This window comes from Propithecus coquereli, unplaced genomic scaffold (genome assembly GCF_000956105.1).
Source record: "Propithecus coquereli isolate 6110/MARCELLA unplaced genomic scaffold, Pcoq_1.0 Scaffold171, whole genome shotgun sequence".
Lineage (NCBI taxonomy): Eukaryota > Metazoa > Chordata > Mammalia > Primates > Indriidae > Propithecus > Propithecus coquereli.
Genome location: NW_012141747.1, coordinates 7,735,167 through 7,759,191, shown reverse-complemented (window position 1 = coordinate 7,759,191; position 24,025 = coordinate 7,735,167). Strand labels below are relative to the sequence as shown.

Genomic DNA, 24,025 nt, shown 5'->3' with positions numbered 1-24,025 from the left:
ACAAGTTTAAGAGTGAAACCACCCTGAAAATATTAGTCTACAGGAGGAAAAGAAGACCCAGGTAAGAAACAAACAAAAGAAGGACAACTTTCATTTTTCCAATTTTGGAGTGGCACAAAGAGGATTCCATTCCCACCAAATGGGCGGCAAGCATCCTGCTCGCTGCTGTGCAAAGGAATAGAGAAGCCACACTGACCCGGTGCCCTGAGAAGTGTGCTGCATGGAGCCCACCCGGCCTTCCCCAGGACCACAGCCACCCACTCCCCAAAGTGGGACCTCAGGAGAACTCGGGCGAGGAAAAACAGTCTAGACCATCTGAGAACCCCCCCTTGGAGAAATCTTGTAGGCTGCCTCCCTTCACCGCCTACAGTTTGGCCAGAAATGAGACCCGAAATCTCGCTATTAGAATTTCACGTACACACTGGAGCCTGCTCTGGGAGTTCTGTTAACCACTGGTCTGGGCAGCAGAGCTCAGTGACCCAGTGCCACAGACGGCCTCCCCAGTGTCCCCAGAAGAGGGGGTGGGGGCGGTCCTGGAGGTGGAGCTGCCATGGGGTGGGAGGGGCCCTGGAATGCTCTCCGCCCCACCCTGTGGGAGCTGGAGGGACCAGGAGAGTCTAAAAAGGAAGCTCTGCCTACCCCTTTTTTCCTTCCTTCTTCTCCTGCCACACACAGTCTCGTGGTCTCAGCACCCAAAGTCTGCCACCAGTGCTGTGATGCTGTCGGGGAGTGGGCCCAGGAACCTGATTTACACAGGTGTGTGTCAAATAAACCACTGAACAAAGGAATAAATCAATCTGCCCCTCCTGACTTGCTGGGCAGTTTTGAAATTTGGATGAAACCATATGTATAAAAGCTCCTGTGAATTGAGAGATATTAATATTTTGCAAACCCAGAGGAGTTAATAATAATAACAATGATAGTAATAATATTCTAATATACTTCTAATTTCTATGAAAGACACATTGTATTCCTTCCTTGGCATGGAAGATCCTGCTTCCCCCAATACACCCCAATTCCGTATGGCACACAGGTTATGGCTCCTTAGACCAGACCCGGTGTGACAGAGAGATGGTTCCTTCGGACTTACCAAAGGCCACCTTCCAGCAAGGTGCCCTCCTGTTTTCCTTGATCTCTGCCCATGAGAATGTTCAGCAGAACATTGGATTAGGGGTGCCAGACATTTTCTAGCCTTGATCATGAAGATTATACACACACAAACCACTGAAGAGAAATGTTATTTAACTGGATAAACAACCTTTGTGTAGCTTTGTTCTTCTGTTTTATTTCGAGGTACTGCTGACATGGCTAACAGAGCAATTTGTGAAAAAATTTTTATTTAAATCCGCATCAGTGTAAAAGGCTTCATCCTGGCATGTACTAACCACTTGCACAGACAATGGCATAGGTAAATGTTAGTATATTAATACGCAGGGTAATGCTGAAAGGCAGTCCCGCCCCCACCACCCCAGGGTAATTACGCTGAATGCGATGAACTTTCTTTAGGTCCACTAACTTCTGGCTCTTAGCAGAGACCCAAACATCCACTACTGAAGACACTTTCCTCTTTGCTTTAGAAGTCCTAGTGTGCGAGAGATGACGAACCATGTTTTAAAAACTGAGAGTCCTATAAATATGTGTCGAGGTCCATGGTGCTCTAGGCAAGGTGCTTGGTGCTGGAGAGACAGGGTCATCTGAGCTGGCCACAGTGTCTGTCCTGGAGAAGTCACAGTCCAACCAGGAAGGCACGGATAGGGACCAGACTCACAGCCTCAGGGGAAGGGGCCCTGTGGGCTGTGGGCTGTGGGGTTGTGGCCACTGGCTCTAATGGCAGTGAAGGCATCCTGGTAAGAAGGCAAGAATGTGGGCTGGGCCAGCAGACATCTGCAGTCCTCCAACACTTGCTTTATTGTCATCTGCAACAGGTTAACCACCCCCCCCTTGGCTTCCTTCTTGCTAATGAAGATAATAAGAGTATTTGCCTCAGGAGGGTTGAGCAAATTTGCTAATTTACACTAGGTGCCTAGGATAGTACAGGTGTCCCTTGGTATCCCTGGAGGAGTGGTTCCAGGCCCCCCATGGATACCAAATTCCAAGGATGTCCAAGTCCCTGATAAAGGTGGCATAATATTTGCATATAACCTATACACATACTCCCCTATGATTTAATCACCCCTAGATTACTTATAATACCTAATCCAATGTAAGTGCTATGTAAATAGTTGTTCTAATGTATCGTTTCTTATTTGCATTATTTGTATTGCTGTATTGTTATTTTGTATTGTTTTTTGTTTAAATATTTTTGATCTGCGGTTCGTTGAATCCAGGAATTCGGAACCTGTGCATACAGATGGCTGACTGTGCCTTAATGAATAGTAGTTGTCAGCATTGCTCACCTCCTTGTACAATCTCTGTCAACCCTGGAACTGCACTAGAGTCCCAAGCTAGGAAGTCGGTTTATGCTGTCCATCCCACCTTTGTGAACCCACCCAACAGATACTCGTGCCAACTCTGAACCAAACACTGTGCTGGGCAGGGGATACCGTGGGGACCGCAGACCTAGGCCCTGCCCTCCCCACTGGCCTAATGGAGCCAGTCTCCACACTTGGGACCTGACTATCCCAGGGAAGCCTGAGCCTGAGGTCTGTGTTGCCCAGTGACAAGGTCCATCCTCCCCACAAGAGGGAAAATGAGGTGCCCTTTTCCATGAAGTAACATTTGGACTTCTATTTACCGTGGAGTGGTACCGCCTGGAGAGAGAACTGCTTGCTCTGTCTCTACCAGCTTCCTCGTCACTGCAACCAGCAGTGGCCAGACTCTGGCCGCCCCCATGAAAGGCACATAAAAGGGTTGGGGTGCCCCCACATCCTCAGAATGGAGGTGAGTCAGGGTTAGAGGATTAAGGTTTTCCTTCACTTATTATGTCAAGAAGCAAATATGGATAATTGGCACAATGATGATTTTATGCCTCTAATGGAATACTAATGAAGAATGGCAATGGTTTACCCAGTTACTTCTTGGAAATAAATTGTGGGTAAATAACATCTGCTTGAAGCCTGGAAACCCAGTTTCCTTTGGTTTGTGTTTTTAAATGCTTTGACAATGTGGTTTGCTTTTTTCTCCAAGAAAAAAAAGTAAATAAAGTCTGACAACTGAGCGAGATCCACAGCCAAGCTATTCTAAGAGCCGGCAGTCACCCTGGGCACCCAGGTTGGTGACAAAGGACAGAAATTCAATATGGAAATAAGATCCACTTTAAACACGCCATACCCAACATCATGATAGTGAAAATATATATTTCATTATGGGGCATATGTTGTCGTTCTTCTGAGGGAAAATGTCAATGAGCATGATTTTAAGGATTATTTGTACTTTGTCACCAAACTGAGACATTTGTGCTCGCTCTTTGCCAAACGAAGATTGCTGCCGCTGTTGTTCTCTCACAGTGATTAGGGTTCATTCCCTAGCAACAGGCAGCAGCAGAAAGCAAGCTTTGCAGGCAGTGTCACCTAATAAACGCAGTAGGAACAGTATCAACAACAAAGGCAGCGACTGAGGGAGGGCCGCCTGGAGCAGCGTACATCTCCCCAGTGGCTTCTCTCTGTGCCTGTGGCCAGGGCAGGTGGGAAGGAGACCCTGACAACGCAGGAAGTCCCTTGGATTTGCTGAAATGGAGGACCTCACGTTTTGTTTTGCAGGCTAGCATTGCCATTCTGGGTTAGTTCCATCAGAGGTACTTTGGTGCCGTATTGTAACTCTATTTGTCCTTCTCAAAACCAGTTCTAAAGCAAATTTTCTGATTGGCTGTCCCGGGAACTTGTGTGCACTGGTTCAGAATCTCAGTCTGGTGTTCAAAGGTGCTGGCAGAGCAGGGTCCTGCAGCATGGAGAATCGAGGAGCAGAGCTCCCTGGTGCTTAGGGTAGAGTAAAACCCCTTTATTCCAGCCCTCCTTGCTGACCAGTTTTCCTGGTATTCATGCACTGGTTTTTCTAACTTTTCAAACGAACACCGCAGCTCAGGCAAGTGGAAAAGAGGTTCTTAATAAACGAAATCTGGGTAACTTTGAGCTTATAAAATAAATCAAAGTTGCTATTTCCTGCTAAGAGGACAGGTGCAGAGCAGGTAATAAGTCACAGTCATTGCTGTCCCTTGCTTGTTCCCCGCCCCCGGGCCTGCTTCCTTTTCCAATTGCTGTCAGAACGCTGGGTGGGGACTTCCTCTGGCCTGACTCTCCTGAGCTTGAATGGCAACCTATATCGACAGGTTTCATGCCACAATTTTTTTCAAATAAGATGATTAACAGTGAAAGAGTTGAGTTTGGGGAGAAGGCCTTTATAAAACAAAGTATGGAAAATAATTGGTGAGTAGGACAGTTTTATAAAATTTCTTTTCCCCCATACCCTTTAAAAACTATGTTGCTAACTGCACATAAACACTGCATTCGCATCCTGGGGCTGGTACGCCTTGTCTTCTGCAATGTGAATTAAGGTGGGAGAGTCCTAAGGAACAGAGCTGCTAACTGAATGGACATTTTTGTCCTGTAACATTAGCAACCGTTTCCCTTTCTGTGTGAGAGGTCTGTGCACGAGGTTCTGTGGCTCAGCTGTGCTGTCGGCTACAGAGCGGGGACTTCGCTTGGGTCTGCTCTGGATTGTCTCCTAGAGCTGAATTTTCATTCCCAGCAAATCAGGTAAGATGGAAAGTGACATTTGGAAAACAGTGAATGGATGTTTAAACATGCACCAAACATCATTCTTATAACAGTTAAAAGGTAGTAATTCATTTATTCATCTCTTGATAAGCTATAAAGCATTAATTTTTGCTTGCTAAATAAACTTAAAAAAGCTGCTGAACCCTGTTTCTGGTTGAAGATACCTGATGGCAGATGTTTATCCGGGATCTTTTACTGCTCCTTTGGTGTGACTTCTACCGAGGCGGCTTTCAACGAGGCAAAATGTTTGGTGTCACTCTGGGTTTTCCTTGACGTCGACAGTTTTTAAATGTTAACTGAAGGAAATCCCGTCTTGTCAGAATGTTCTTTTCAAGACACGTCGCAGTAGAGTAATGGGCTAGAGAGTTGTGGACCCTTCTGGATTTTAGGGAAAACGCACGGTTATTTAATAACTCTCTTTGCCGGTGCTCTGTTCACTGTGGTTTGTTTGCCTGTCACCAAGCTCAGGACTAGGTGTGAGAGTGGGCTTATATTCCAAATGTCACCCATGGCTCCACTTTCTTTTTGATAAGTCTTAGGTAAAGATGCGAGAGGACACAGAAAAGATTAGTGTGAAGTAAATAAGAGTTAAATATGATCGGATTTCTAGGCTGGAGATCAACAACAGAAGATGTGCTGGCAGGAGATCTCAACTAAGTATAGACTGGAGATAAATCTGACAACCTCTGACATCTTTAAATGTCAAACCCACCGCACATCACAGATGACATCGTACCTAATGATCAAACTCCCTTTAAAATATACTTCATGTAAATACATTTTTGTGAAACCACAAGCTGTTTCTCTCAGTTTTGTTTTCAGCTGGCTTTGATAAAGAGATTGGTTGGCATCCTACAGCTAATCAAACAGCTTTCAAGCCAACATCAATGAAAGGTTTTAGGTGACTCTCAGAAATATACTCCACTTTTCATGGTCCAGGGGTATCCACAATGCCTTCTAGTTGTGCTAATAGACCTTGTTGGAGGAGAATTATTGAGCTCTAATCTGAGTTTACAACCAAAATTATCCTTTTTCTGGTTGGATGGATCTGTCTTGTCAACTCACAACAGCACCAGCACAGAGGGTTGCATTCATACTACAAGAAATGCAATTCACCTTTTTGTGTTCACTTAAATAATTTGGTATTTAATATATTGAAAATTTCTTATGCTTGCTACATATTTAATTTTATAATTAGAAAATGATTTTATTTTGTCTTTGTGGAAAATAGAAAATGAAATTCAAAAGATCCTCAGTTCCAGGGCAAGAATTATGGGTTTCTTGGCTTCTGTCATTTTTGTCTGTCTGATTTTATTTGGTATTTTTTTTTTTTTTCCCAATTGCAATTGTTTCTAGATTTTGGAAAATTATTCTTTGCTTTAAAAAAAAAAAGCTTAATTTTCTGATCTTACAGTTGAGGCAGCCCTACCCTCTAAAGCCAGCTTGTTTTAACAAAATTGTCATCATTTCATACACGTTAGATTGGCTTCAAGTAAAAAGGTAATTTAGAGGAAAACCATATTTTACTTACCCTTAGGAATGCCTCTAAATATAACAAAGTTTTAAAAAATCTTGGTGTTAACAATTGTATATTGTGAAAAGGAGGAAGAAAAAATTAGCTAGGTTGCCTGGGAGGTAATTGTGCTAAAAAACATTCGTTTTTAATATATGAGAGTTCACATTTTGATTTATTTACTTGCAAAAAAAGTGGGGAATTTTTTTTAAATGCTTTGACTATTCATTCAATGAGAGCTTTTGTGCTGTGCCATTCTGCTCTTAAGAAATTCCAGGGTTACAGATACAATTGAGGGTGAACTTGAATTTGTTCCGTGGGCACGGCCTTTTCTGTTGTGGTAAAACAAAGTTAAAATGACAACGGTTCTGAAGAAAGTGCTTCAAGACCATGTCCTGTTTCACTCTTTCCAGATGACTAAAATCACCCTCATTTCCCAAGTCTTAATCGGGGGAAGAAGATATGTGTGGTTTTAAAGAGTGGCAAGTACTAGTTAAGGTCAGGCTTGTTCTGAATGTGAACATTCAATGATGCTGCATGAGGACGGGGCAGGTATTTTAGATTAAAATTCTCATACAGAAAAATGTCTGAAAGTAGCAAATTAGGTGACTGCTATAGTCTTCTTATTCACTGTCATCTTTAATTATAGTGTTTTTTCAAGGCGGTTTTGTCTGTGTGTTTTTAAATGCTGTTGTCTTACATAAGCCAGGCTACTTGCTTTAAAGTATCAGAATTGTCCCATAATACTGAAAGAATTGGAACATAAAAAAATGAAGTGTAAATTCTGAGTCACATGTTTTAGGTATAGTGTTAAACAACATAGCACACTGTCTTGAATGAAAGATGTTATTCCACTGATGCTGTCATCGGTTCAATTTTACCAGAAGCCGACCTTTCACTGAGAGTCTTTTAAGCTGAGCACAAGTGTGTCTGTCCTTCTCAATGATTCAAAATTCCCCATGCTGAGGTTTCTGTCCATCAATATATATTTTTCAGTGTTCTTTCTGAATTTTGTCATTTGCTTTGAGTGCTTCCCTCTGTTTCTTTGCTGGTTTATGTTTTAGGAAGAAATCCACTTTGAGAAGAAATGCTGACTACTTATTCTCTGTGATGTTTCCTTTCTTTATTACTTTCAGAATTTTCAAGTATGAATAGATGATGAGGATACATATTTATGCAAGGAATGTGGGGAGAAGAGTTAACTAATTTTTAAACTGAAATGAGAGAAATACTGTGCTGACTCTACTGGTGTTTTTCAAAGTGTTCCTCAATTTAATTAGGCAAAGCACTGAGTAGTGTTTCTTTCTAATGGAGAGGTTAAAAATGACTTAGCTTTTCTAAATGTAAACAGCAAGGACTAATGCTCAAAGTATTGTCTGAAAAATCTAGAAATATCTGCAGGTTGTTGTGAACAATTCTGTCTCTTTTTGGAGAGTTGTTTGGGCTTTTTAGAAACTCATTAATTTGATTGTAAGCGCCTCAGTGTTATCAGGAAAAGAAGCTTTAGAAAATGGTTTCAGAATGTGTCATTTTCTCCTTGGTTTAATCTGAGACAGTGTGTGGGCATGCTGGTATTTTAAAAGGCTAAAAATGTACATATTGCTGTGCCTTCAAATATGAGGGAAGATTACAAACAGAGAAGAGTTTTCTTCAGTCTTCTGTCTGAAATTCTGCTTTTCTCCTGAGTAGTAATTCTTGAATTTTTAGGAAGGCATCTTTCATTCTTTGTTCATTTTCAATTTGTTGTTGTAATTAAGCAAAACAAAATTTTAAAAAGCCAAGTCAGCCTTCTACCATTTAAATCTTAATATTTAATGGTTTTATAAAATAAAACCCTGGGTTTTCATTTTAACACGGTTTCATTTTTTTTTTTTTAAGAAATGATTTGCGGTATAAGACTGCCATTTGGTTTCAATATTAATATGTAACATGAACTACGTGGGTGTCATTTATTTTCAGTAGTAAATAACTGCTTAACCGATTATTTTACGTAAGCATAGTTCAGTTGACTCCTTGAGAGTCTTGGTCTGCATCTTCAAACAGTATTTGGTTTTACAAAAACACGTTTTGGTAAAATAACGATTGTATGTTGTGTCATTAAAAGCGTTTCATGGTGTCGTGGTGGTCGGACTCAGGGAATGCCATGTAGTTGGTTTCAAAATTCATCAGTAGGTTAATCATTAATTATTCTTTTTCCAGGAAAGACTGGTTAGTTAGGTTGTTTCAGAATTTGAATTTACTAGAATTCTTTTTTTCAAATTATTATTATTATTATTATTTTTTTGCTTTTTAACCTTAAATGGGGTTAATTTGGTAAGAAGAGGTACTTTTTCTGTTTGTATTGTGGCTTGTTCATTTTCTCGTAAACTGTATTTGGTAGCTAAAATGTTGAAAGCAGTTTGGGAACAAAATGTCTGCTTAAACCATGAAAAAATTGGCCACAATTTGCCGATTGGGCTGATAACAAAAGGCAGCAACACAAAATAGGTAGAAAAACAGTCTGTTCGGTGATGTGAGACCACTGAAGGTCTGTTTTTGCATTTTTTTTTTTTATTCTGGTGTTTATGTTGTGATGGAAATACATGAAGAAAAGTTTCTGCTCACCCATAGTTTTTGATTAACCATTTCATCTTTGGATTTCTTTTAAAACTTCAGAAAAGAAACTGCTCACCTGGCACCTGAGACACATTTGAATTAAAAGTGAGGTCTGCACCTAAATCCCATGTTTCATCCAGGCTCTGTCTGGTTATAAATGTCTCAAAGCTAATATTTTGATCTTTTAAAGCAGTATTCAAATTCCATTTTTTCCAAGTCCTCAACATGGAATTGTATGACTGTTACTACACTTTTGCAAGTGTAAAACAAAAATTATAGTTTGCAGTTTAAAAGAAAAGTTCTCTACCTGGGCATACAGTTGACAAAAATTTCAACAACCCCGTGTACACGTTGACTCTCATATTATCTTCACAGACTGTAAACAAATATTAATGTTTTACATGAGACAATATATTTTTTTCAAGTGATAGAACGAGACAACAGCATCCTCTCCCTCGTCTCTCTTGTTTTGACTTTTCATGGCTTGTGTGTGTGTGTGTGTTTGTGTGTGTGCCCGTGGTGGTCTTATTTTTTTGTCTTAAAAATCAGATACTCCAGGACAATAATTAGTATGAGGTTTATGTTTCTACTTATCTAATCTTTGTTTTCACAAACAAATACAAATAACTCAAACTGAAACTTGATGGCTTTGGTGATAATATAATAGCAGCCACGGGGAAATTTTCTTCATTTTAATGTTCTTTTCACAGCCCACATTTAGTTTCGGTAGGAAAATTTAATTAACCTTTTCAGCAGCGCGTTAAAATATGGGTTCACAATAGACTCCTGAGTATGATTTGCAGGTTTTGGTTCTATTTTGAGATTTTGATATACAGAGTTTTCTTTCTTTTTCTTTCTTTCTTTCTTCCTTTCTTTCTTTCTTTCTTTCTTTCTTTCTTTCTTTCTTTCTTTCTTTTTCTTTCTTTCTTTCTCTCTTTCTGTTGGTTTCTTTGACAGCATTTGAAATGATTTTAAATTCTTTAGTTGCTGTCCTTTCAGTGTGTACACATTGTATAGTGTTTGCATTTATTTTTTTATTATGGGGAGGGAGGATTCCTATTTCCTATTCTGTTGCTTGGTTCTATGAAAGAGGAAATGTCCTTTAGTCTCAGTATTTTTCTCCATTCTAATCCTCATATGGAGGTTGTGAGTCCCCCACCCCCATTTTAAAAAATCCAGTTGAACCACATTTCACAGAGAGCAGATGGGTCTGTGTGAGGCATTAGACCTGACTCCTGTCTGCCCCGGGTGGCCTCGTGTTAGTGTCCATCAAACCAATCAATGCAAGTCTGCCAGTTGAGTTTGTCCTGAAGGTCTGCGCAGCCTTAGGCTCTGATGGAAGGCCAGGAGGCTGGTGTCTCCCTAGCTGCTTGCTGCCGGGGCTGCAGGTCTGGATGGGCTGCGGGGAGGAAGGTGGTCATGACCTTGTAACTTTTGCTTCTTCACTTGAAACACACACCGGGGCAGGACCTGGGGCAGGAGAGGCCCGTGAGTGGGAGGATTTCAGGTAGCAGTTTCTGTTTTAGATGTCCCCTTCTCCATATTGGGCTGGGACAGCCACACCTGCAGGGACATGGACCTGAATGGGGACACAGTCCTGCCCTGTGCCTGGCAAGCCTGTGCCCAGTGCACTCAGTCACCTCTTCACTTTATCCCCATCGCCCCCCAGTGCGCTACCCTGCCTGTTCCCACCACCCCTGCAAAGTTGAATGTTGAAACAGAGGAACACACATTTTATCTGTAACGAGTGTGGGCACTTCTAGTATTGTAGCCTGGGTGTTTTGCTTTTTTTTTTTCCTTCTTGTTCTTTTTCTTCTTCTTTTTCTCCTCCTTGTACTTCCTGTATGAGGTTAGTTTTTTAAAATGATAAACAAACTATTTTTTTTCAACTTTTATTTTTGGCCTGGTCGTCTATTGCTTCCTACCTGTCCCATCACGAGCCTTTTGCTGGTACTCTCCACCTATGCACAGAGGTGGGGGTGAGCACAGCCCAAAGGCAGGAGTGGGGGCTTTGCCCCCAGCCCTCCTTCACAGGTTGGCAGTAGGAGGGTTGAGCTGGGGAAAACATTTCTATTCTCCTATTTGAGAGAAATGCTAGCAGACATATGCCTCAAGTGTTCTCTGCAGGCAAAGTATGCCAGTACAGTGAGCTGAGGACAGGAAGCCAAAGTGAGGTGAGGGAGGCTTGGCTAGAGGAGAAATGTGGCCACTGGGGAGAGATCACAGTGCAGGTTGAATATCCCACAGTGCTCAGCCCCCTGTGCAGAGGACCAACATCCGGAACAGGAGATTAAGGGATGAATCCTGCCTACATTTCTCCCCAGGTCACCTTGAGAACTGGTTGACAATCCCGGACTGATTCTGGGCGGCTCTCTGTTTCCTCCCGTGGTGGGGATCTGAGGAGTGAGTCGTCCGGGGAATGGCCTGGGTACAGATGACTAAATGTGAACATCAGTAGACAGCCAACCCACCATCGCCCGCGGCCCCACATCCAAGAGTGTCACCAGGAGCAGATATCACTTGCCACCAGTGGTTCTTGCGTGCATCTGAATCACCTGTGGCTGTGAAAACACACATCCCTGGGCCCCATGCTCACAGTTTCCTATTTAGAATATCTGGGACAGGCCTGAGAATTTGCATTTCTAACAGATTCTCAGATGACGGACGTGATGCTGCTGTTGCAGAGACCCCCGCTGACAGCCGCTGCCTGGGGCCAGGGTGGTGGGAATGCCTAAAGGCTATGTCCCATGGGGTCTGATGCTTGTCTCCATTTTTCTCTACAGTCCCTTTGTGTGTCCTACCATAAGCTTAGAAGTCAAGCCAGCCTTTCAGAAGGCGCTTTGCATTTCCCAGTAACTGCTCAGCAAGTTTACCTGTAATCCTGTCTTTTCACAGTGTCAACTGGACTATAAAGCTGCTAATATGCTTTTGAGATTTGATTCTTTGAAAAATGGATTTCATTTTACTTTCTAGTGACTCAAGTGCAGGGTATGGATGACTGGACCAGGGAACAATCTAGCAAGGGCCGGCCCTGGGCTCACTGACCCTTGTCTATTTTCACCTCTGGCATGAACCGAGGGAGGTGTCATAGGTGCCTCTCTGTACCTGAAGGCAGGCAAACCTGCAAGACCCTCCAGGGGTCGGGTGTTTGAATCACCTGTGAGCCCCTGAGCATCTGGGAAGGCAGCAGAGCACCAGGACCAGGACGCTGGGTTGGAAGTTGGTGCCACCATTTACCTGCCAGGTGTGGCCCTCCCCCGATGGGTCCGCCCTGGCTGAGAGGGATGGTCCCAATTGCTCCAACCCAAGAGTGCTCAGGTGAGGCTTGATGAAGCACACAACGGCAGCAGCTGCTGGTGCGTGGGATGGTTCTCAATAGATGGTGGCCAAGAGCACCCGGGTGTGTTCCAGGGCAGCCCCGGGACTGACACACTCTGCTGACAGGGCCATTAAAAGTCCCCGCTCAAGGACTCAGAGTCTTCCTGAACCATGTGTAGATATTTTGCAGAAGCCTCTAAGGGGAGGTACCCCGGAAAGCCACTAAGTCTGCTCTGAGAGTCATGGCGGAGCTCTAGACACGGCGTCCCCACCAGAGACAAGTGTGGGGGTCTCCAGTGCTGGTGCCTCACTCCCCCCCAGACATCTCTAGCAGCACAAAAGCCTGATTTACACAAAGAACCTATCTCACTTATCCCTAAAATCAGCCTGTGACAGCAATAAATATTTCCTGAGTGTGCCCTCTGGGTTCTAATATTCTGACAAATGAAAGCAGTGCTGAACACCTTGGTGTTGGTGAGCAGGCCCCATCTTCCTTGGCAACTCTTTCGATAACTCAAAAAGCTGGCATCCAACGCCGTCAGAATCTGACATGAGTGGACAGGGACAGGCTGTGAGTTCCCCACTGTCCTTTTCCTATGCCTTGACGAAGACCTCTGTGCTGCCAAGGGTGCGGAACGAGCTGAGGTGTGTCTGTGCACGCGGGTGGCTGGAGGTGCTGGTGTGGCCTCTCGGCAGTGAGGTGTTGGCAGTGCCTTGGATGCTACAGCAAACCCAAGTTGGTGGTCTCCACTTCCCCAGGCCTCAGTTCTTACTGCCCAGGAAGTAGAGGCTTGGATTGATTGACTCAGGGACAAAGCAGCCTTCCCCAAGAGCCACCCAGTTTAGGGGTGGGGTTTGAGGTGAGTGTCTGAGCCACTGTTTCTCTCCCTTTCTCAGTTTCCCATGGCAGGAGCTTTTCTTTGGATTGCTGTCAGGCACAGAAACAGTATGATTTGGGAGCCAGCTCAGGGAGTGTCCAGAAGATGGCCTGGGCTGCATTTTGGGACCCTAATGAGGGCTTGCATTTAGTGTAATGTGTGTGACCCCAAGGCTGTCCCTCAGATCTGGGGGGAAGCGAAGTTATGTCCCCACAATGGGGAGCCCTAACAGGCCCCCTGAATGTTAGAAACCTACAGGGACAGCATAGCTCAGCCATGCTGAGAGTAGGAATGGCCGCAAATATGACCAGAAGCTCCTTTAGGACTGTCCCAACACTGGTGGCCTCCACCCACTCCCAGTGTATGTGTGATCAGCTTTGAATTAGGGGAAAGCCTTTTATAGTTCCTAGAGGAACTGACTCGTGTTCCTTCAGTGATAGCTAGACAGCCAGACCAACGTGGAGTCACCAGGAATTTGATTCATCCGTGCAAAAGCCTCTAGACAAGCTGTCTCAAGCCTTGCAGTGGAGAGCTGGAATTCAGAATGTTCTCACCGTCGGCCACTGACCCACAGGGACTAAGTGGGAGACCCAGGTTCCAGTTCCAGCCATGTGCCTTCCAGTATGACCTTGGGGAGGTTACTGACCTCCTTCTGTGTGCCTCACTTTCTCCACCTGTGCAATGAAGGGTTGGTCAGATGAGCCTTAAGGCCCTGCCACCTGTCCCCGTGATTTTGGTCCAGGTTTGCAGTTGGGTGTTCTGTACCATAGCCCACCTGGGCTAGCACATTTTGGTTCTTCGTCCCATTCTGCAACAAGGGGACTGGTGAACACGCAGGTTGGTAAGCCACCTCTCTATTTAAGTGGTGAACTGAAGGAACCAGGTTTCCCCTTCTACCCATGCTGGCCACTGATGCGTTACTTAGTTCCTGTTTCTCTTTGCCCACCCAGGAAGGCACTGCATTGTGAAATCCCAGCCCAGATGTCGGATTTTAAGCCTCGTTAGGAAATACTGGCTCGTAGAACACAAAACGGGAAGCTGGCTTTCCCGGTAGATTCATCTAGGCAGTGTTCCTCCCAGATTGTGTGGGTACCACGGAGCCAGGTTTGTCAGCTCTCGGAAAGCGCAGTGTTCCACTGCCACTAGCAAACGAGGCCTTCAACAAAAATAAATAAAAGCTGCAGGAGTTTGTGCGAATCAGCTAACTTACATGTGCAAGACACTAGGAAAAGACACTGAGAAGAAATGATACAGAGTTTGAGAAAGTATTTTTTTTTATTTCTGCATATTATGGGGGTACAAATGTTTAGGTTATGTTACCCTTGCCCCCCCCCACCCCAGTCAGAGCTTTAAGCATGTCCATCCCCCAGATGGTGTGCATCGCACTCACTATGTATGTATACACCCATCCCCTCCTCCCCCCTCGCATCTGCCTGACGCCTAATAAATGTTATTTCTATACGTGCACTTAGGTGTTGATCAGTGAAACCAATTTGCTGGTGAGTACATGTGGTGCTTATTTTTCCATTCTTGGAATACTTCACTTGGTAGAATGGGTTCCAGCTCTATCCAGGAAAATACAAGAGGTGCTAGATCACCATCGTTTCTTATAGCTGAACAGTAAATGACCTGTCACAATTGCCACATGTCCTCACGGCAAGGGCTGCGAGCCCAAGGGAAGCTTTGCTCTGTGGCCTGCAGGCCTGTGGTGTCCTTAGGAGGAGAACTTCGCCAGGCCTTGCAGGCTGGGCACTCTGCCCTTGTCAGGCAGCGTTTCCTAGCACCAAGCGGCAGAGCCCTGCTGGCAAAGGCTAGTGTGCAAAAGGTGATTCTGCCCCAAATACGTTTGGGAAGCACATGATCATTCAAACAGCTTTCTTTATCTCCTCGCTTCTCTGGGTCTCTTGTATGCTACCATGCACTGTGAATGAATCACTGGGGGAAGGATGGAGCTTTTCCAAAATCACACATCTCTCCCATTTCATTTTACACAAAATTTTGTGCCATTAACCAAAGGAAATGGGGAGGAGCAGGGTCAACGGGTTTTCATGGTGAACCCAGGGTTGCATCTTGGACAGATTGTCTGTGGAGGGGACAGCAGAGTTCCCAAGGAGCTTTGCATGGTCATGGGTAGGGCTCATCCCTTCTCCAGCCATCAATAGTGTCTGGTCAGGGAACATGCTGGAACAGCCAGACAGCTTGAGTTTGGCCTCCCTCTCATGGGAGTGCTGTCTCCAGCTCTCTCCTGGAAAAACTGCCTTCTCCTGAGTGCGTCTGAGCGGCAGATCTAAGCACAGAGCTGGTTTTGTGGGGCTATAGCATGGACTTTGAGGGGATGGTGTCATCTGTATTTTTGAGCCTACTGACCCTCTGTGTGTCTTTGGAAGTGTCTTTTCACTTTTTTGGGAGAACTGAGAAAGATCTTCCACAGCGTTGCTGCTTGGGAGGCAGACACACTGGTCTCAGCAGCAAAGCAGTTACTGATGGGATCCCAGCTTTCTGGAGCTGCTGCTGTCCCCGTGTTGGGCTCAGGGCCTCTGCTTGGTCAGGGCCTTTGCTTCCCATCTGTCCTTCCCTCCAACTCGGGCCAAGCGTATCTGTCTGTGACTATCTGATGGACCTGGGAGGCCCCCCTCCTGTGGAGGCTGTCCTCTCCTGAGATGAGAAGAGGCGAGGTAACTGAAAGCTCAGGACCTCACTGGGCTGGAATTCCATGGTGACCTCTCATCGGGTCTCTTTGGGCCTTTGGGGAGGGGAGTTCAGGACGTCACCTGGGCAGACACCTGGGTCATCCTGTAAGTTCTCGTGTGACTCAGCCAAGCCGTCAGGAGTCCGTGGGGGAAGAGCCTCAGGTCCCCCCAGGTGTCACACCCTGGCCAAGAAGTCAGAACTGACTTCAACTTTTCAGTAAACACGCAGAGTGGCCCAAACAAAGCAGCAGACTTCTGGGAACATCTGCCTCTTAAGTCTCTTCTGAATTACTTTCTAGTGGACACCCCACACCACCATTGCCACCTGCAATTTTTGTTGATTATCACTATTTGAATAGATGCTGATAAACTTTATTCCCCCGGCTTACTGTGGCATTTGTGATCTGTCTTTCCCTTTTCAGTTTCCATATTCTAGAGTGACTATCTCTCAATGCGGTTGGCAGTGACCTGTGTTTTTCATGCATGTTTTTGTTTCAGAATAACTGGGAGATGAAACAGGAAGCCCTATGACACACTTGATCGAAAATGACACAGACACGAAAATCAGGACTCAGCCCCCTCCAGCGCCTCTACCTGCTGCCCGCTGATCACAGGGGAAGGCTTTTCCCGGGGGCCTGGTTCCAACTGCTGGGACTCTGAGGGCCACTGCACTTGCTGGTGGTGTGTCTGCCATCCTTTGTCACGGTCTAGTCTGCTTGGTTTCCCATTCGTCTGGCCAGTCTCTATGTGTCTTAATCCCTTGTCCTTCATTAAAAGTAAAACTAAAGAAAACTGAATTGTTTGTTTCTTAGCTATCTTTAAACACAAATTTAAAAGATATCAAATAGTATTTGAGATTAATTTCTATAAGGCCACAAGGAAAAGGAACCCTGTCATAACCACACAGATCATCATGACACCTTTAAAAGTGTGTTGAACTTGAATCTCTTATTACTCAGCCACGTTTGCCTTGCTTCTTCTTATACGTCTCTAGATCTCTCTAGAGTGTTGGCAGACTGACATTTGAGAACAACATTGGGATTCATCTGGAAGTCTCCTTCCACACCCACCCTGATCATGGTCCATAGACTGTGACCCCAAGATCTCCACCAATCTCCGACTTTCCTCTGGAGACATATGCCTTCTCTGCTGTCTCCCTCCCTCCACACATCTCCTCTCTTATTCGTTCTGGAAAGATTTCTTTGGGAGCTGCTGTGTGCTGGATTCTGGAGACAAAGTGGTGGATGAGATTAACTCAGCCCTGGCCTTCCCAGCATGTCTGCTCAGGAAGTGTCGGGAGGTGCTGAGCGGTGCATCATGGATGGACAGCTCTGTCTGATTTCATAAAGATGTCCTGATTTCCTAAACCTACCCTTCCAGCCTGAGACTCTGGAATTGGCAACCTGAGCATTCTTTAAAATGGTTAAATGTCAGAGCCTTCCTTCTGCAAGTCCCACTCTCTTGCCCAACCTCAAGTAAGACAGCTTGCCCCTTCTGAGGATATGGCCAAAAAGGCCACTAGATGCCTTCTAGAACTTGCTGTCAGTCTTCACTTTTAAGCATAGCAGGCATTCAGGAATAATTTTAAATGGCCATGTGGTACTGTTTCACACTTCTCAGAATTAGTTTACCATAGGCCATGGCGGCCATCACAAGACCCAGTATGTGCCTGGCACAGTGCATACTGCAGTGCATTCCCAGGTCTCAGGCCGGATGTTCCCTGCTCAAGGAGGACTCCCTGAGCACCGTGTCCTGGGACATCCCTCCATCTCCCCACCTTTTCTCTCTATCTCATGACACTATTTTATTTTCTTCATAGAACTTACCTTTATCAGCATTTATCCTGAATATCCAATTATTATCTCTATCCCTCTCACTCTACTGCCAAAATTTTTGCTCTATAAAGACAGATGGTGATCTGTCTCCTTCCCCAGTCTGTCCCTGCATCTGACACTCTGTCAAAATTATGCGTTGACTGGGTCCATCCTCTTCTTGCTTCTTCTTGCTGTCAGCAACTCAGCAATGCTGAGCAGCCGTGTTCTGACCACTGTTTTGGTGGATGAGGACACTGAATCCCTCTGAGTGTGGTAAGTGGCATTGCAGGATTGGGACCCAGGATTTCCTCCGGGAAACCACCCCACAGAAAAGGTGGATCGTGAACTCTCTGCTGTCTGGGTAGTCAGATTCTCATCTGAAACCAAACTTTGCCTTGCCGACAGATGTCCTCAAGTTAAAGTTTATTTGCTCACATACTGGAAGATTAAATGCCGCCCTATTGTGGAGGGATGTGTCCTCACTGGAGCATCTCTGGATGCTCTTTCCCCAGGAGAACACCACGAAGACCAGATGAAATGAATCCAAAGATTCCACCCTGCCCTGACCTTCTTCTTCGTATTATTATTATTATTTTCCTTTCTGCTGGTTTCTCTTTGCCCGGGTTCTGGCAGAGGAGAGGGCAATGCACAAGGGTAACAGGCAGCAGGAGCAAAGCTCTTGGGGGTGCTAAGGAGCCTGGGGCCAATGGTGGATTTGCAGACATGCCCCAGGGGTCCTTCACACACACCTACCCCGCCCCCCCCCATAAACCCTTGCCCTGGTGCCTTGGGAAGAATGTCTCCTCCCCAGTGGTTGCTGCTCGCCTGTGTTCTTGAGCGGAATTCAATTGCATCCTTTGCCCATTTCCCAGTCTCACTCATTAGGATTATGTATGACATTAAAGAGATGGGAGTCACAGGCTCGGGAAAAACCAGAAATGATGGGAGAAAGAGCAAAAGAGAATTGACTACGCAGTTCTAGACAGTTAAGGCAGTAGTTCTGACCCCAGAAGACATTAGAGTTACCCAAGAGTTATGAAAAATCCAGAAATCCAGGCCCCGCATGGACCAACCACATCAGAATGGGAGGGGGGAGGTGCAGATGTTGGTATTTTTACAACTTCCTGTAGGAGATTTTAATGCACAGCCAAGGCTGAGAAGTATCAATCTGGAGCTGTACTCTCCAACACAGTAGCCACAGCCACATATGACTATGGGACACTTAAAACGTGCTCGGGTACCCAAAGAACTGATTTTTTAAATTCGTTTTTATTTTAATTAATTTAAATTTAAATATCCACATGGTGATATGGTTACCATACTGGACAGTGCAGATAAAGAACATGTCTATGATCACAGAAACTTCTACTGGACAGTGTGGTCTCGGGGAACCCCGAGCCCTGTAACTGCCGAGTGAAATTATGTTGAATCTGAAGGGAGGTTAAGGTCATTCTCTCTGTCTATTCACTTGACCGAACAGCCCTCCTGTCTTGTGCCTGCAATATATTTTTCACCCACATTTTAAGCTGGGGTTTGTGAGAGCAAAGGTGACATGCTTTCAAAGCAGTGCGCTGTAGGATTGAACAGAATTTAAAATACAGCCGTGCACTGCGTAAGGAACGACGCTTCGATCAGTGACGGGCTGCACATATGATCCGGTGCCACGGATTATGATGGAGCTGAAAAATTCCTATCACCTAGTGATGTCGCAGGTTTCGTAATGTCGTAGCACAACCGTGTTACCTTTCCTATGTGTAGATATGTCTCGATACACAAATTCTTACCATTGTGTTACAATTGCCTGTAGTGTTCAGTATGTAGCAACACACTGTATGGGTGTATAACGTGGGTTTGTCTAAGTACACTCCGTGTTGCATGCACAACCACGAAATCGCCGAACCACCCATTTCTCAGATGTAGCCGTGTCGTTGAGCGACGCGTGACTGTTTCTGTGAAAGGCTGAGGCCCAGATCTGAGTTCCTTGGCGTTCACTCTGATGGTTTACTTGGTTTGCATCTTTGAAGACCCAGCCCTGGAAAGGGAGCTTTCTGAATCACTATTTAATGACTGTAATCCAAGAACTTAGGACGGGGCGAGAAGAACTTTTGAAAGAGCAGAGCGGCAGAAGCGCTGCCTTTCGGAGGAGGTAAGGCTCGGTCAGGTGGTGCAGTGAGTTCAGCCAGTTTGGGGTAGAGATGGAGAAGCAGGAGCCAAAGCTGAATCATTTTCTGCTTATCACTCATAGACTGTCAGATTTTCTTTTTCTTTTTTTGTTGGAGGGAAAGCACCTTACGACAAATAATAATACTATTTTGAATTTCGGAGCTTTCCCTTTTTCAAAGCACTTTACCATGTCTGACTTATTTTGTCCTCCCAGCAAGGCCATAAGATAGGCAGGGGAGGGCTTTTTTGGGCTAGTCTAGCTCCCCAAGAAAAACCTCAATATTTTGAAAATAATTTAAAAATAAAGGTTTTGTTTTTTCATTCCTGGTCGTTCTCAAGTACTTAGTGGCATAACTTGAAGCAAATGGGCATAGATTTTCGTCCTTCTGCAGTGGATGGTGTTTTTTACAGACATGTAGAACTTCACATTTGTTCTTTCTTGTTTCAACCCAGTTTTCTAGCCATTGTGCCTTCATTGTTTGGGGCCATTTCTTCCTCAGAGCTTTGTGTGATCTGCAAATTGCGTAATTATGCCTTCAGTGTCTGCTTCCAAGTTATCTTTAAAATGGTGAGTGGGGCTGGGTGTGGTGGCTCACGCCTGTAATCCCAGCACTCCGGGAGGCCGAGGCGGGAGGATCACTTGAGCTGAGGAGTTTGAGACCAGCTTGAGCAAGAGCAAGACCCCGTTTCTATTAAAGATAGAAAAATTAGCCAGGCATCATGGCATGTGCCTGTAGTCCCAGCTACTCAGGAGGCTGAAACAGGAGAATTGCTCAAGCCCAGGAGTCTGAGGTTGCAGTGAGCTGTGATGATGCCACTGCACTCTACCCAGGCGACGGAGTGAGACTCTGTCTCAAAAAAGAAGAAAAATGTTAACAAAATAAAATGGCAAGTGGGACAGAACACAGGACAGAGCCCTGTGGCTCTCCATGAGGAATGTTCCTGTGTCCTCCAAATGTCCCTCATGCGGACCCAGCCACAGGCCGACATTCTCACTCTGGGGTCCTCAACGTTCTCATGTGTAGAGCTGCAGAGAGTCATTTTAAACCACATTTGCTGTGAGCAGAAAGCACTAAATCACCTGTCCAGCTGAGAACTCAGAGGCCGCCTGGCCGTCCTGGCGTCTCCAGCCACTGTAGCGGGAGCATGGGCAGGACTGCCATGAAGGAGTTGGCCTTCTCTGTGGATGATTGTCCTACTAGTTGTGGATCTTTCTGGTCCTATTCTCACCAGGCCCGTCTTTTGCATCTTAGATACATAGGATAGGATGAGAGGTTTTCAAATGCTTTACTGAAAGCAAGACATACTTTCTGGGGCATTCCCCTAATCGACTCTTCTGGTGAAGCTCGTCAAAACAGGAAATGAGGTTAGCATGGAATGACTTTCTCTTAGAGAACTTGTGTTGCCTCCTAGAGACCACCACTTTCTTCCCAAAAGCTTGTGAGCCTTGTTTCGTGCCTCTTCTGGGTTTCCCTGGAAATTGGAGGGAGTCTGCTCTTCTGCAGTCTTTGGAAGCCATTCCTTTTGAAAAGGGTGGTGATATTTGCTTGTTCCCAGCCTTCCAGATTTTCTTCCTTTCACTCCAGTATCTCTAAGATGTTTGTGGGTTGGTCTGAAGTTAGATCTGCACGCACTTTAACCACAACAAAAATGTGGTTGAGGCAAGGGCTCGGTTCCCATGCCCAGGCTGAAGGGGTCACATGGGGCTCCCTGGCGTGGGCTTCCGGTAGCTCCTTCTCATAAGGAGCTTTAGACCCACATGTTCCTACTTTATCAGGGATGCAGTCAGAGAAAACTAACCCAGCAGAGATGAAAACTTAGTGGGAACAATGCACTCTCCTCCCCTGCTCCACATGTGAGCATTTGGCTCAGACGTGCACTGACTGAAACAGCTGCGCTGGCTTCGTTTAAGCGAATTCCCAGGTTGGGTTCTTTGACTCTGTTATCAAAAGCAGTGAGGGTTTCATATCTAGGCAAGCTGCATCATGCTTATCTTCGCTGAGGCTTTCTGACAAATGGCAGTACTTGAAATTTCCAGATTTAAATGTCATTTTTATTAATACTAAAGTACTTTTGAGTCATATTCGCTTTTATGTAGTAGAAGGGAGTCAGTCTGAGGAATGTCCAACCTTGACTCACAGGTGTTTGACGGGGACCGTTGTCTCCAAACACTAGACTTGGATTACCTTTCTGAGATCCACCGACCCACGCATTATGCCCTCACTTCAGGAATCATGGGTCTGTTTCACTTTTTACGTGACTTAGCAGGACCTTGAAAACCATCCTGAGTTCCCATGGGTGGAATGGGTCAGATTCCAGTTCCTTCTCCTTCAGCCCTGGGTGGACCTGTCTCACTCTACCTAGGTCTAAAATACTGTGGTTTCAGTGATGATTGTCTGTGTTGATGGATTCATAAATATGTACCTTTATCGTAATCTCAGCTACCATCTAAGGCTCTAGTTTGTTCTGGATACGTCTTCTGGTGGTTTACAACGTGATTTCTAGTTCTCATAACAGGCCCCAGAGGCAGGATTACCACCCCTTTGTTTCAGTTAAGGAAGCTGAGTTTTATATTTTAGTAGGATAACCAATTTGCTCCATATCAGAAAGCCAGCCCTGTGACGGCACATCCTGGGTGTCAATCCAGAGCAGTCTGGCTTCACGTCACCTATTATGCTGAATGCTGCTTCTTTGTATTACATTTTGTAAACAGTAAAAGCAAATGCCATTTTTCTCAAAAAGAACTGTGTGGCAAGCAACAGTTGGGAAGGGAGATGCCAGAACATAAATGAAAACGGGGCTGGTGGAAGTCGACGGTGGGTGCTGAGTCCTCCGCGCCCCTCTTACTGCAGCCCCCACTTGAGTCTCCCCGCCGTGGAAGCTGGTGGCCTCACTGGCCCCGCGTCCCGCCAGGGTTGTGTGAGTATCCGCAAGGGCCGGGGTGTGGGCAGACATCGTTCTCTGGAAACTGCCTACTATTCCAAAGTGTGGTCACTGGGGCAGAAAGGCAGAGCCCCCCCCCCCCGGTACAAGAATCTGCATTTGAGCAAGATCCCAGGGCACTGCCCACGGGTGCTCGCTCTGCACTTTACACTGCCTTGCTGAGGTGCCCAGTAAATGTTTGTAAAGTGAATTCTTCTGAGGTATGAGTCAGAGGGGTGCGGACATCAGGTAGGGACTCCTGGGGGCCCAGGCAGGCCTCTGCCCATCAGCTAATGGGGTGTTTGAGAATCAACCACTTGAAGAAAAGGAACAGCTGAGAAACCATGAAATGAGTTTCACCTACAGAAGGGGTCATTGCTGCCATTCGAGGAGGGAAGGCAAAAGTAAGGAAAATATACTGTCAAAAACTATTACTGTCCCACCGCCAGCCCTCCTCACCAATTCCTATTCCATTATTTTTATCTCCAAGGCCTTGGTAGGCAGCGGAACGTAACTGACTCTGTAACTGTTGCCCCTGGTCCCCATCGGCAGGGTGACCATGTACCCTGGTTAGCTCAGGATGGTCGGGTCCACGTCTGTTAGAAGTCAACTTGGAATTCCTTTCAGCTTTGCCTTTCACTCTCTTAGGTTGTCTTATATCTGCTTGTATATGTCCTCAAGAAGTTGCTTTACAAGTACTGTCTCCTTAACACGGGGGCCACCTCTCTAAGAAGGATGAGTGTTTGGCGATTCCCCGACAGTTCTGCCAGCGCTGCCTTAGAATGAGCAGTCAGCCATGGGGGCGTGAGAATGAGTGTGTGCACTTGCGCATGTGTGTGAGGGGTGTGTGCGTATGCGTGTGTGATATGGTCATGTGGGCACTGGGTACATGCACATGTGACACGAGTATGTGGTGCGTAAGGGGTTATGGGGTAAATGTCTGGCACATGGCACCTGTGTGCGGGTGGGGTAGGTATCTATGGTGTGTGTGTACATGTGTATGTTTTTGCATATGTGCCTGTGTGTTTTTGTGTGTGGTGTGGTGTGTTGTGTGGGAGTGCCTGGGTAGATATGTATGTAGGTATCTGGTGGATGTGTGCATGCATATGGGGTGTGTGTGTATGTGGGTATAACACGTGTAGTGTGGGTGTGCTTTCCTGTACCTCATATGTTTGTGTGCAGTATCATGTGTGTGGTGTGTGTGCCGTGTGTGTGGCTGGCTGTGGGTATCTGTGGTGCATGTGCAGGTGTGTGGGGTAAGGTGTCTGATGTGTGCATGTGCTTGTTGGTGGTGGGTATGTGTGGGTGAGTGTGGTAGGTGTGTGCTGGTAGCTGTGTGGGTGTGTAGTGGGTAGATAGAATGGCTGTAGGTGACACATGGTGCCACGTGTGCCTCCTGGGCTTGTGTGGGGTTGTTCAC

At 45.6% G+C, this 24,025-nt stretch overlaps 1 long non-coding RNA gene across 1 annotated transcript in view; it reads left to right on the top strand.

Moving 5' to 3' along the window:
* Nucleotides 1-16,499, top strand: part of LOC105808299 — a 60,340-nt gene extending 43,841 nt beyond the window's left edge. The window contains exon 2 of the long non-coding RNA XR_001137377.1: nucleotides 16,205-16,499. This is a non-coding gene — a long non-coding RNA (uncharacterized LOC105808299). The remainder of the gene's footprint in view (nucleotides 1-16,204) is intronic.
* The last annotated feature ends 7,526 nt before the right edge of the window (nucleotides 16,500-24,025 follow it).